Below are 7977 nucleotides of genomic sequence, written 5' to 3'. Positions count from 1 at the left end.
CCTTCTCCTTCTCCCACTCCCCTGTTGCTGACCCTCCATGTGATCTTCATTTCTATGGTTCTGCTCCTGATCTAGCGGTCCTCTTAGATTGCTTTTGTTTTAGGTGTGGTTGTTACTAACTGTGAGTTTGCTGTCCTTTCACTGTTCATATTTTTACCTTCTTTTTCTTAGGTAAGTCCCTTTAACATTTCATATAATAAGGGCTTGGTGATGATGAACTTCTTGAATTTGATCTTATCTGAGAAGCACTTTATCTGCCCTTCCATTCTAAATGAAAGCTTTGCTGAATGGATCAATCTTGGATGTAGGTCTTTGAACTTCATGACTTGGAATACTTCTTTCCAGCCCCTTCTTGCCTGGAAGGTCTCTTTTGAGAAATCTGCTGACAGACTGATGGGGACTCCTTTGTAGGTGACTGTCCCCTTATCTCTTGCTGCTTCCAGGATTCTCTCCTTCATTTTAATCTTGGCTAATGTAATGATGATCTTCCTTGGTGTGTTCTTTCTTGAGTCCAACTTCTTTGGGACTCTCTGAGCTTCCTGGATTTCCTGGAAGTCTATTGCCTTTGCCAGATTGGGGAAGTTCTCCTTTATTATTTGTTCAAATAAGTTTTCCACTCATGGCTGTTCCTCTTTCCCTTCTGGTACCCCTATAATTTGGATGTTGGAACGTTTAAAGATGTCTTGAAGGTTCCTAAGCCTCTCCTCATTTTTTTTGAATTCTTGTTTCTTCATCCTTTTCTGTTTGGTCATTTTTTCCTTCCTTCTGGTCCACTCCTTTGATTTGAGCCCCAGTTTCCTTTCCATTACTATTGGTTTCCTGTGTATTTCCATTTATTTCAATTAGTTTAGCCTTCATATGTTTCTCTAATTTGTGACTAAAATCAACCAGTTCTGTGAGCATCCTGATCACCAGTGTTTTGAACTGTGCATCTGAAAGTTTGGCTATTTCTTCATCGCTTAGATTTATTGGCTCTGAGGCTCTGAGTTGTTCTTGAGCCATGTTTTGATCTGTTTGTGCCTGTTTCATATGAGGAGTGGAGCCTTAGTTGTTCACCAGGGGGGGCCACCCAGGTCGCTGGTTTGTGACGCTATAAGTGGGCGTGGGTCAGAGAGAGGCTGCCCAGATTGCTGGTTCGTGATGCTATATGTGGGGGCGGGGTCAGAGAGGGACAATGGCGGTTCCCTCTGCCGCTTCTCGCCACTGGGGCCTGCAAGGTCTGTCTCACTGCTCACTCTTTCACTGGTTTATCTGCGCGCAAATGTGTGACCGCGGCCCTCCCTCAGTGGGTCCGCCAGCTACTCCACACCTGAGATCTGCCCACGGCTGTCAGCGCGCCTGGGTCGCATGCTCTGGTAGGTCCTGTGGATCTTTCCTGCCTGACCCCACTCTGCCGCTGGCTCTGCCCCTCTTACCGGTTTGGCTGAATGGTTCTTTATTGTCAGATTTCCATACAGTTCAATTTTCTGTAGTTTGGCTGCGTTTTTGTTGCTAAAACTTTGTTGTTTTAAACTTGGTTGTGCGAGAAGGTACAGTGCTTCCACCTACGCCTCCATCTTGGAGGAAGTCTAATTGCCTAATCTTAATGAAATATTATTGTAGTGCCCTTCCCTAATCTTTTTTTAATAATAAATTTTATTTAGTTACTTTTCAAGTACATTTTTTTAATCTATTTCTCCCATTCCACCCCCCCACCCTGTCTCCCCCCTCCCTCCAATTTCCCCTCCCCCAGTCCTCATCCCTGTGTCTTTCATACTTGTTCCTCAAAATCCCTCCCCCCTTTTTCCCCTTAAATTCCCTTCCCTCTCCCCCTCTGGTCGCTGCCCACTTGTTCTCTATTTCAGTGTCTTTGTTTTTATTCTGTTTGCTTGTTTGTTTTATTCTTTAGCTTCCTGTCAAAGGTGAGATCATATGGTATTTGTCTTTCAATGCCTGACCTATTTCACTCAGCATAATGCTTTCCAGTTCCATCCATGTTGTTGCAAAGGGTAGTAGCTCCTTCTTTCTCTCTGCTGCATAGAATTCCATTGTGTATATGTACCACAATTTTTGGATCCATTCGTTTACTGATGGCCACCTAGGTTGCTTCCAGCTCTTGGCTATTGTAAATTGTGCTGCTATGAACATTGTGGTGCATAGGTTCTTTGAAATTGATGTTTTAGGATTCTTGGGGTATAATCCTAGCAGTGGAATTGCTGGGGTCAAAAGGCAGGTCGATTTTTATTTTTCTGAGAAAATTCCATACTGTTTTCCATAATGGTTGTACCAGTCTGCAATCCCACCAACAGTGAACTAAGGTCCCCTTTTCCCCACAACCTCTCCAACATTTGTTGTTTGTTGCTTTGTTTATGATAGCCATCCTGACCGGTGTAAAGTGGTATCTCATTGTGGTTTTAATTTGCATCTCTCTGATAGCTAACGATATTGAGCATCTCTTCATGTGTCTCTGGATATTCTGTATGTCCTCTTTAGAGAAGTGTCTGTTCAAGTCCTTTTCCCATTTTTTCCCTTCCCTAATCTTTATAAAATATTGTAGTTGCTAACACTAGCACAGACACTTTTCTTCCTTTTCTTGAAAAAAAGAGAACTCTGACTACTTGAGCCCTTTCAGGGAACTCTCTATGTCCTTTTCAGACCTTGTGAGACTCTCTTGAATATCCCTGATTTAATTTAATAATACTTCATACTTAAAAAGAAAAGGAAGAAATTGCCGAACAGACTAGGCTACCACAAACTTGAATTAAACCCTTGAAATGCAAGCTTCTCACAGAAATTAAATAAATTCGGGTAGCCATATTAATTGCTCTTGTCCAGATCTGCCAGCCAACAAAAATAAAATATTTAGACCTTAGAAATAAAGAGATTTCCTGACCACACACATCCCCCTCTATTGCAGTATACTTTTGAGAATTAAACAAGATACTGTAAGTAAGGGTTCAGCATAATATCAGGTATATGGTAACTACTGAATAAATGATAGTTAATATTAATATTATGAAAGTTTTAGCAGAGAACACCAACAAGCCCAGTGGAATGGAGTAAATCTCTGAGCACTGCAATTCCAGAAACATTTATTGAGCATCTAGTACCTGCCAGATAGTGTTTGAAACTGGGGAAAGCAAATAATTCAAAGCAGTTGTCCTTAGTATTTATAGTTCTTAAAGAAGATGATGCTCGAACTGATTGTAAGGTGAACTCATTCTAAGCCTTGGAAACAGTGTGCTTAAAGGCAAAAGAGAGCAATGCTTCCTTGGTCTGATCTGCTTCTGCACTTTTCAAGATCACTCTTCACACCCCACTTCTCAGCACAGTGGGACCAACAATGCAGGGATTAGCTCGGTAGTTTCCATTCTGGCTGAAGTCAGAATCACTTGGAAGTCTTTTTAAAAAATACAGTTTATTCTTGAGATTTAGTTCATTTATCCAATATTTACCAAGTACTTACTGTTTTCTAAGAACTGTGCTTGCCACTGGGGATACAGAGTAAATGAGAAGAGCTTTGTTCTCATGGAGCTTACTTTCTAGTGTGGAGAGATAGACAATAAACTACTAAATTAAAAAAAAACAGCTAGCACTACAGTACTATCAGAGTATTAAAACATGGGAATGTGGTGAGTTATTAAGTGGCTATTATAGATAAGGTGCTTGGAAAGGCCTTTCAGTAGGTGACATTTAATAGGATTGGAATGACACGAAAGAGCCAACTATGCAGTGATTAAGGGGAAGAACATTGTGTAATCTGGACCTAACTCACATCTTGCTGCCTGTCTATTTCTTCCATATTAGCCCTTTTCTACCTCCAATCTGCTCTTGCTCTCTAATTGGTTCTCCTAGTTATTGGAATTCTGGCTCATGACTTCTCAACTTCATTCCATAGTTCATGGCTTGCATTCTCCTCCTTGGCAGGGTTCTTGTCATGATAGCATTCTTGGGAACAAGAATTCAGCTTTATTCTGGAAACTCTCTCCTGGGTTCTTCTCCCAGCCATGTTGGATGTGGTCCACCACATCAAGGCTCCAGATGCTCTTCATGTTTGGATAGCATTCCTGAAACTGCAGGTAGGATGTATCTGGAGGACAGACAGCGGGTGAGGCTGGGAAGTTGTCCCAGATCTTGGTTATAAAATTATTTGGATTTATGTTTAGTCTTGAGGAGAGGAAGGTTTGGGATTTTGTGCACAGGTGGAGAAATAGGCTTTCTCCAGGAGTGAAAGAGTTAAGGCCTTGGATAGGTTTGTTATTCTGCAAATTCAGACCCAAGGTAATCTGGGAAAAGTGAACAAAGAAAGCATTTTGGAAAGAGAGGAAGGTTTAGAATTTTCTATGAGAGAAATGAAACTTGTAAACAGTTACTGAGTGGTGTTAAAGGTTTGAGATTAGGCACCACTTTTTTTGTGGATATACTCACCTGAAAAGTGGGAAAACATCTCAGTGTGCAAATTTTAAATTTTGAGCAGCTCACTCTGTTACATTTACTTCCAGCTTGGGTATAGAAGCGGCAGCAGGTTGTCAAAATATTCAAAATATTGATGTTTTACAAGCTAATATACCAGGAGAGGATACCAGCAGAGCTGAGAGTATGGGTAAGGAGACAGTAGGAGATACATTGCTGGGAATTCAGATGAACTAGGGAATGTGCAAAGGCATGATGAGTTTGACAGATGGGGATAAAGGGAGAGATTGAGGGACTGGAGGTCTGGTCCTGGCAGAGTAGTAGTGTCTGAAAAAGTATAGAAGACTGTGGTCAGAGGTGGAAAATTGGAGTTTTTTGTGCCTAATATCCATTTATTTTTAATTATATTTTATTGATTTTTTGCTTTTACAGTTGTCCTGATTTTCCCCTCTTTGCTCCCCTTCACCTAGCACCCTCCACTATCTCAGGCAATCCCCCCACCATTGTTCACGTCCATGGGTCATGCATATAATTTCTTTGGCTACTCCATTTTCTGTAATGCACTTTACATCCCCATGGCTACTCTGTAATTACCTATTTGTACTTCTTAATCCCCTCACCTCTTCACCCCATACCCCTCTACCTGGCAACCATCAAAATGTTCTCTGTATTCATGAATCTGTCTCTGCTCTATTGTTTGCTTACCTTGTTTTTTAGATTCAATTGTTAATAAACATGTATTTACTGCCATTTTATTGTTCATAGTTTGGATCATTTTCTTTTTTAAAATTAATTAATTAATTAATTAATTAATTAATTAATTTATAGAGAGAGGGAAGGGAGGGAAAAAGAGAGGGAGAGAAAAATCAATGTGTAGTTGCCTCTCATGTGGACCCTACTGAGGATCTGGCCCCCAACCCAGGTGTGTGCCCCGACTGGCCATCACTCAATTCACTGAGCTACACCAGCCAGGGCCATCTTTTTTTCTTAAATAAGTCCCTTTAATATGTCATATAATAACGGTTTGGTGATGATGAACTTTTTTAGATTTTTCTTGCCCGGGAAGCTCTTTATCTGGCCTTTGATTCTAAATGATAGCTTTGCTGGGTAGAGTAATCTTAGATGTAAGTACCTGCTCTTCATGACTTTGAATATTTCTTGCCAATCCCTTCTAGCCTGCAAATTTTGTTTTGAGAAATCAGCTGAATGTCTTATTGGAACTCCCTGTGGGTAACTAACTACTTTTCTTGTGTTGCTTTTAAGATTCTCTCTTCATTTTTAACCTTTGGCATTTTAATTACGATAGGTCTTAGAGTAGCGCTCTTTGCATCCATCTTGTTTGGGACTATCTATGCTTCCTGGATTTGCATGTCTATGTCCTTCACCAAATTAGGAAAGTTTTCTTTCATTATTTTTTTCAAATAGATTTCCAATTTCTTGTACTTTCTCTTCTCTTTTTGTCACCCCTATGATGCAAATATTAGACCTCTTGAAGTTGTCTCAGAGGTTGTTTATAATTTCCTCATTTTTTTGGATTCTTTTTCTTCTTGTTGTTATGATTGGTTGTTTTTTTTGCTTCATGATGTTTCAAATCATAGAATCAATTCTTGGCTTCATCCACCCTACTGTTGTTTCCTTGTAAGTTGTTCTTTCTTTCTTTCTTTCTTTTTTTAAAAATATATTTTATTGATTATGCCATTACAGTTGTCCAATTTTCCCCCCTTCATTCCCCTCCACCCTGCAAACCCCCTTGCACCCACATTTCCCCCCTTAGTTCATATCCATGTGTCATAAGTTCTTTAGCTTCTCTACATTTCCCATACTATTTTTGCCCTCTGCCCTATTTTCTCTCTACTGTCTATGCCACTTCTCTGTACCTTTTCCCCCTTCTTCTCCTCCACTTCCCTGTTGCTAACCCTCCATGTGATCTCCATTTCTGTGGCTCTTCTCCTGATCTAGCTGTCTGCTTAGTTTGCTTTTGTTTTAGGTGTGGTTGTTAATAACTGTGAGTTTGCTGTCTTCTTACTGTTCATATTTTTTTTCTTCTTTTTCTTAGATAAGTCCCTTTAACATTTCATAGAATAAGGGCTTGGTGATAATGAACTCCTTGAACTTGACCTTATCTGAGAAGTGCTTTATCTGCCCTTCCATTCTAAATGAAAGCTTTGCTGGATAGAGCAATCTTGGATGTAGGTCCTTGCATTTCATGACTGGGAATACTTCCTTCCAGCCCCTTCTTGCCTATAAGGTCTCTTTTGAGAAATCTGCTGACAGTCTGATGGGCACTCCTTTGTAGGTGACTGTCCCCTTATCTCTTGCTGCTTCTAGAATTCTCTCCTTCATTTTAATCTTGGATAATGTAATTATGATGTGCCTTGGTGTGTTTCTTCTTGGGTCCACCTTCTTTGGAACTCTCTCACCTTCCTGGATTTCCTGGAAGTCTATTTCCTTTGCCAAATTGGGGAAGTTCTCCTTTATTGTTTGTTCAAATAAGTTTTCCACTTGTTACTCTTCCTCTTCCCCTTCTGGTACCCCTATAATTCGGATGATGGAACGTTTAAAGATGCCCTGGAAGTTCCTAAGCCTCTCCTCATTTTTTTTTTTGAATTCTTCTTTCTTCATTCTGTTCTGTTTGGTTGTTTGTTTCTCCCTTCTGGTCCACTCCATTGATTGGAGTCCCAGTTTTCTTTCCATCACTATTGGTTCCCTGTACGTTTTCCTTCCTTTCACTTAGCATAGCCTTCATTTTTTCATCTAATTTGTGACGAAAATCAACATGTTCTGTGAGCATCCTGGTCACCAGTGCTTTGAACTATGCATCTGATAGTTTGGCTATCTCTTGGTTGCTTAAAAGTATTAGCTCTGGGGCTTTGATATGTTTTTGCATTTGAGCTTTTTTTGGGGTGGGGGTTGGCTGCACCTGTTATGTAGTGAGGGGTGGAGCCTTAGGTGTTCACCAGGGCAGGGCAACCCAGTGGGTTGTGATGCTGTATGTGGGGGCAGGGTCAGAGAGGGAACAATGGTGCTTGCTTCATGATCTCTCAGATTTCAGTTTCCTGTGCTGTTTCTGACAAGGAAATTGGGCCCTTCTGGTGCTGGTTCCTGGGTGGGCGGGCTTGTGTACATTCTAGGACCCTGTGGGTCTCTGCATCAAACTCTCCTGTGAGACTGGGAGTCTCTCGCAGCATCTCAATCCCTATAAGTGTTTTCAATTGGTGCTTTTAGGTTTTATTTCCCTTCTCTGGGGCCCTGGGTTGCAAGGTCTGTCTCACTGCCCATTTTTTGCCTGGTTTATCTGTGTGTGAATGTATGTCCATGGTCAGCTAACTGCCTTGTGCGCCTCACTGGGTTTGCTCATTTTCTCCCTGCACCCCAGGTCCACCAGCCACCGCTTTTCCCTGCCCGACCCCTCTTTACTGGCTGCCAACTCTGCCCCTCTTACGGGTCTGGATGAATGGTTTGTTGTTGTCAGACTTTGGTATAGTTCAATTTTCTATTTGTTCTGGTTGTGTTTTTGTTTCTCTTTGTTGTCCTTAAATGTGGTTGTGTGAGGAGGCACAGTATTTCCACCTATGCCTCCATTTT

Source organism: Artibeus jamaicensis, unplaced genomic scaffold (genome assembly GCF_021234435.1).
Source record: "Artibeus jamaicensis isolate MK-2021 breed Jamaican fruit bat unplaced genomic scaffold, CSHL_Jam_final contig_588, whole genome shotgun sequence".
Lineage (NCBI taxonomy): Eukaryota > Metazoa > Chordata > Mammalia > Chiroptera > Phyllostomidae > Artibeus > Artibeus jamaicensis.
Note: the sequence above shows the minus strand (reverse complement) of the source record.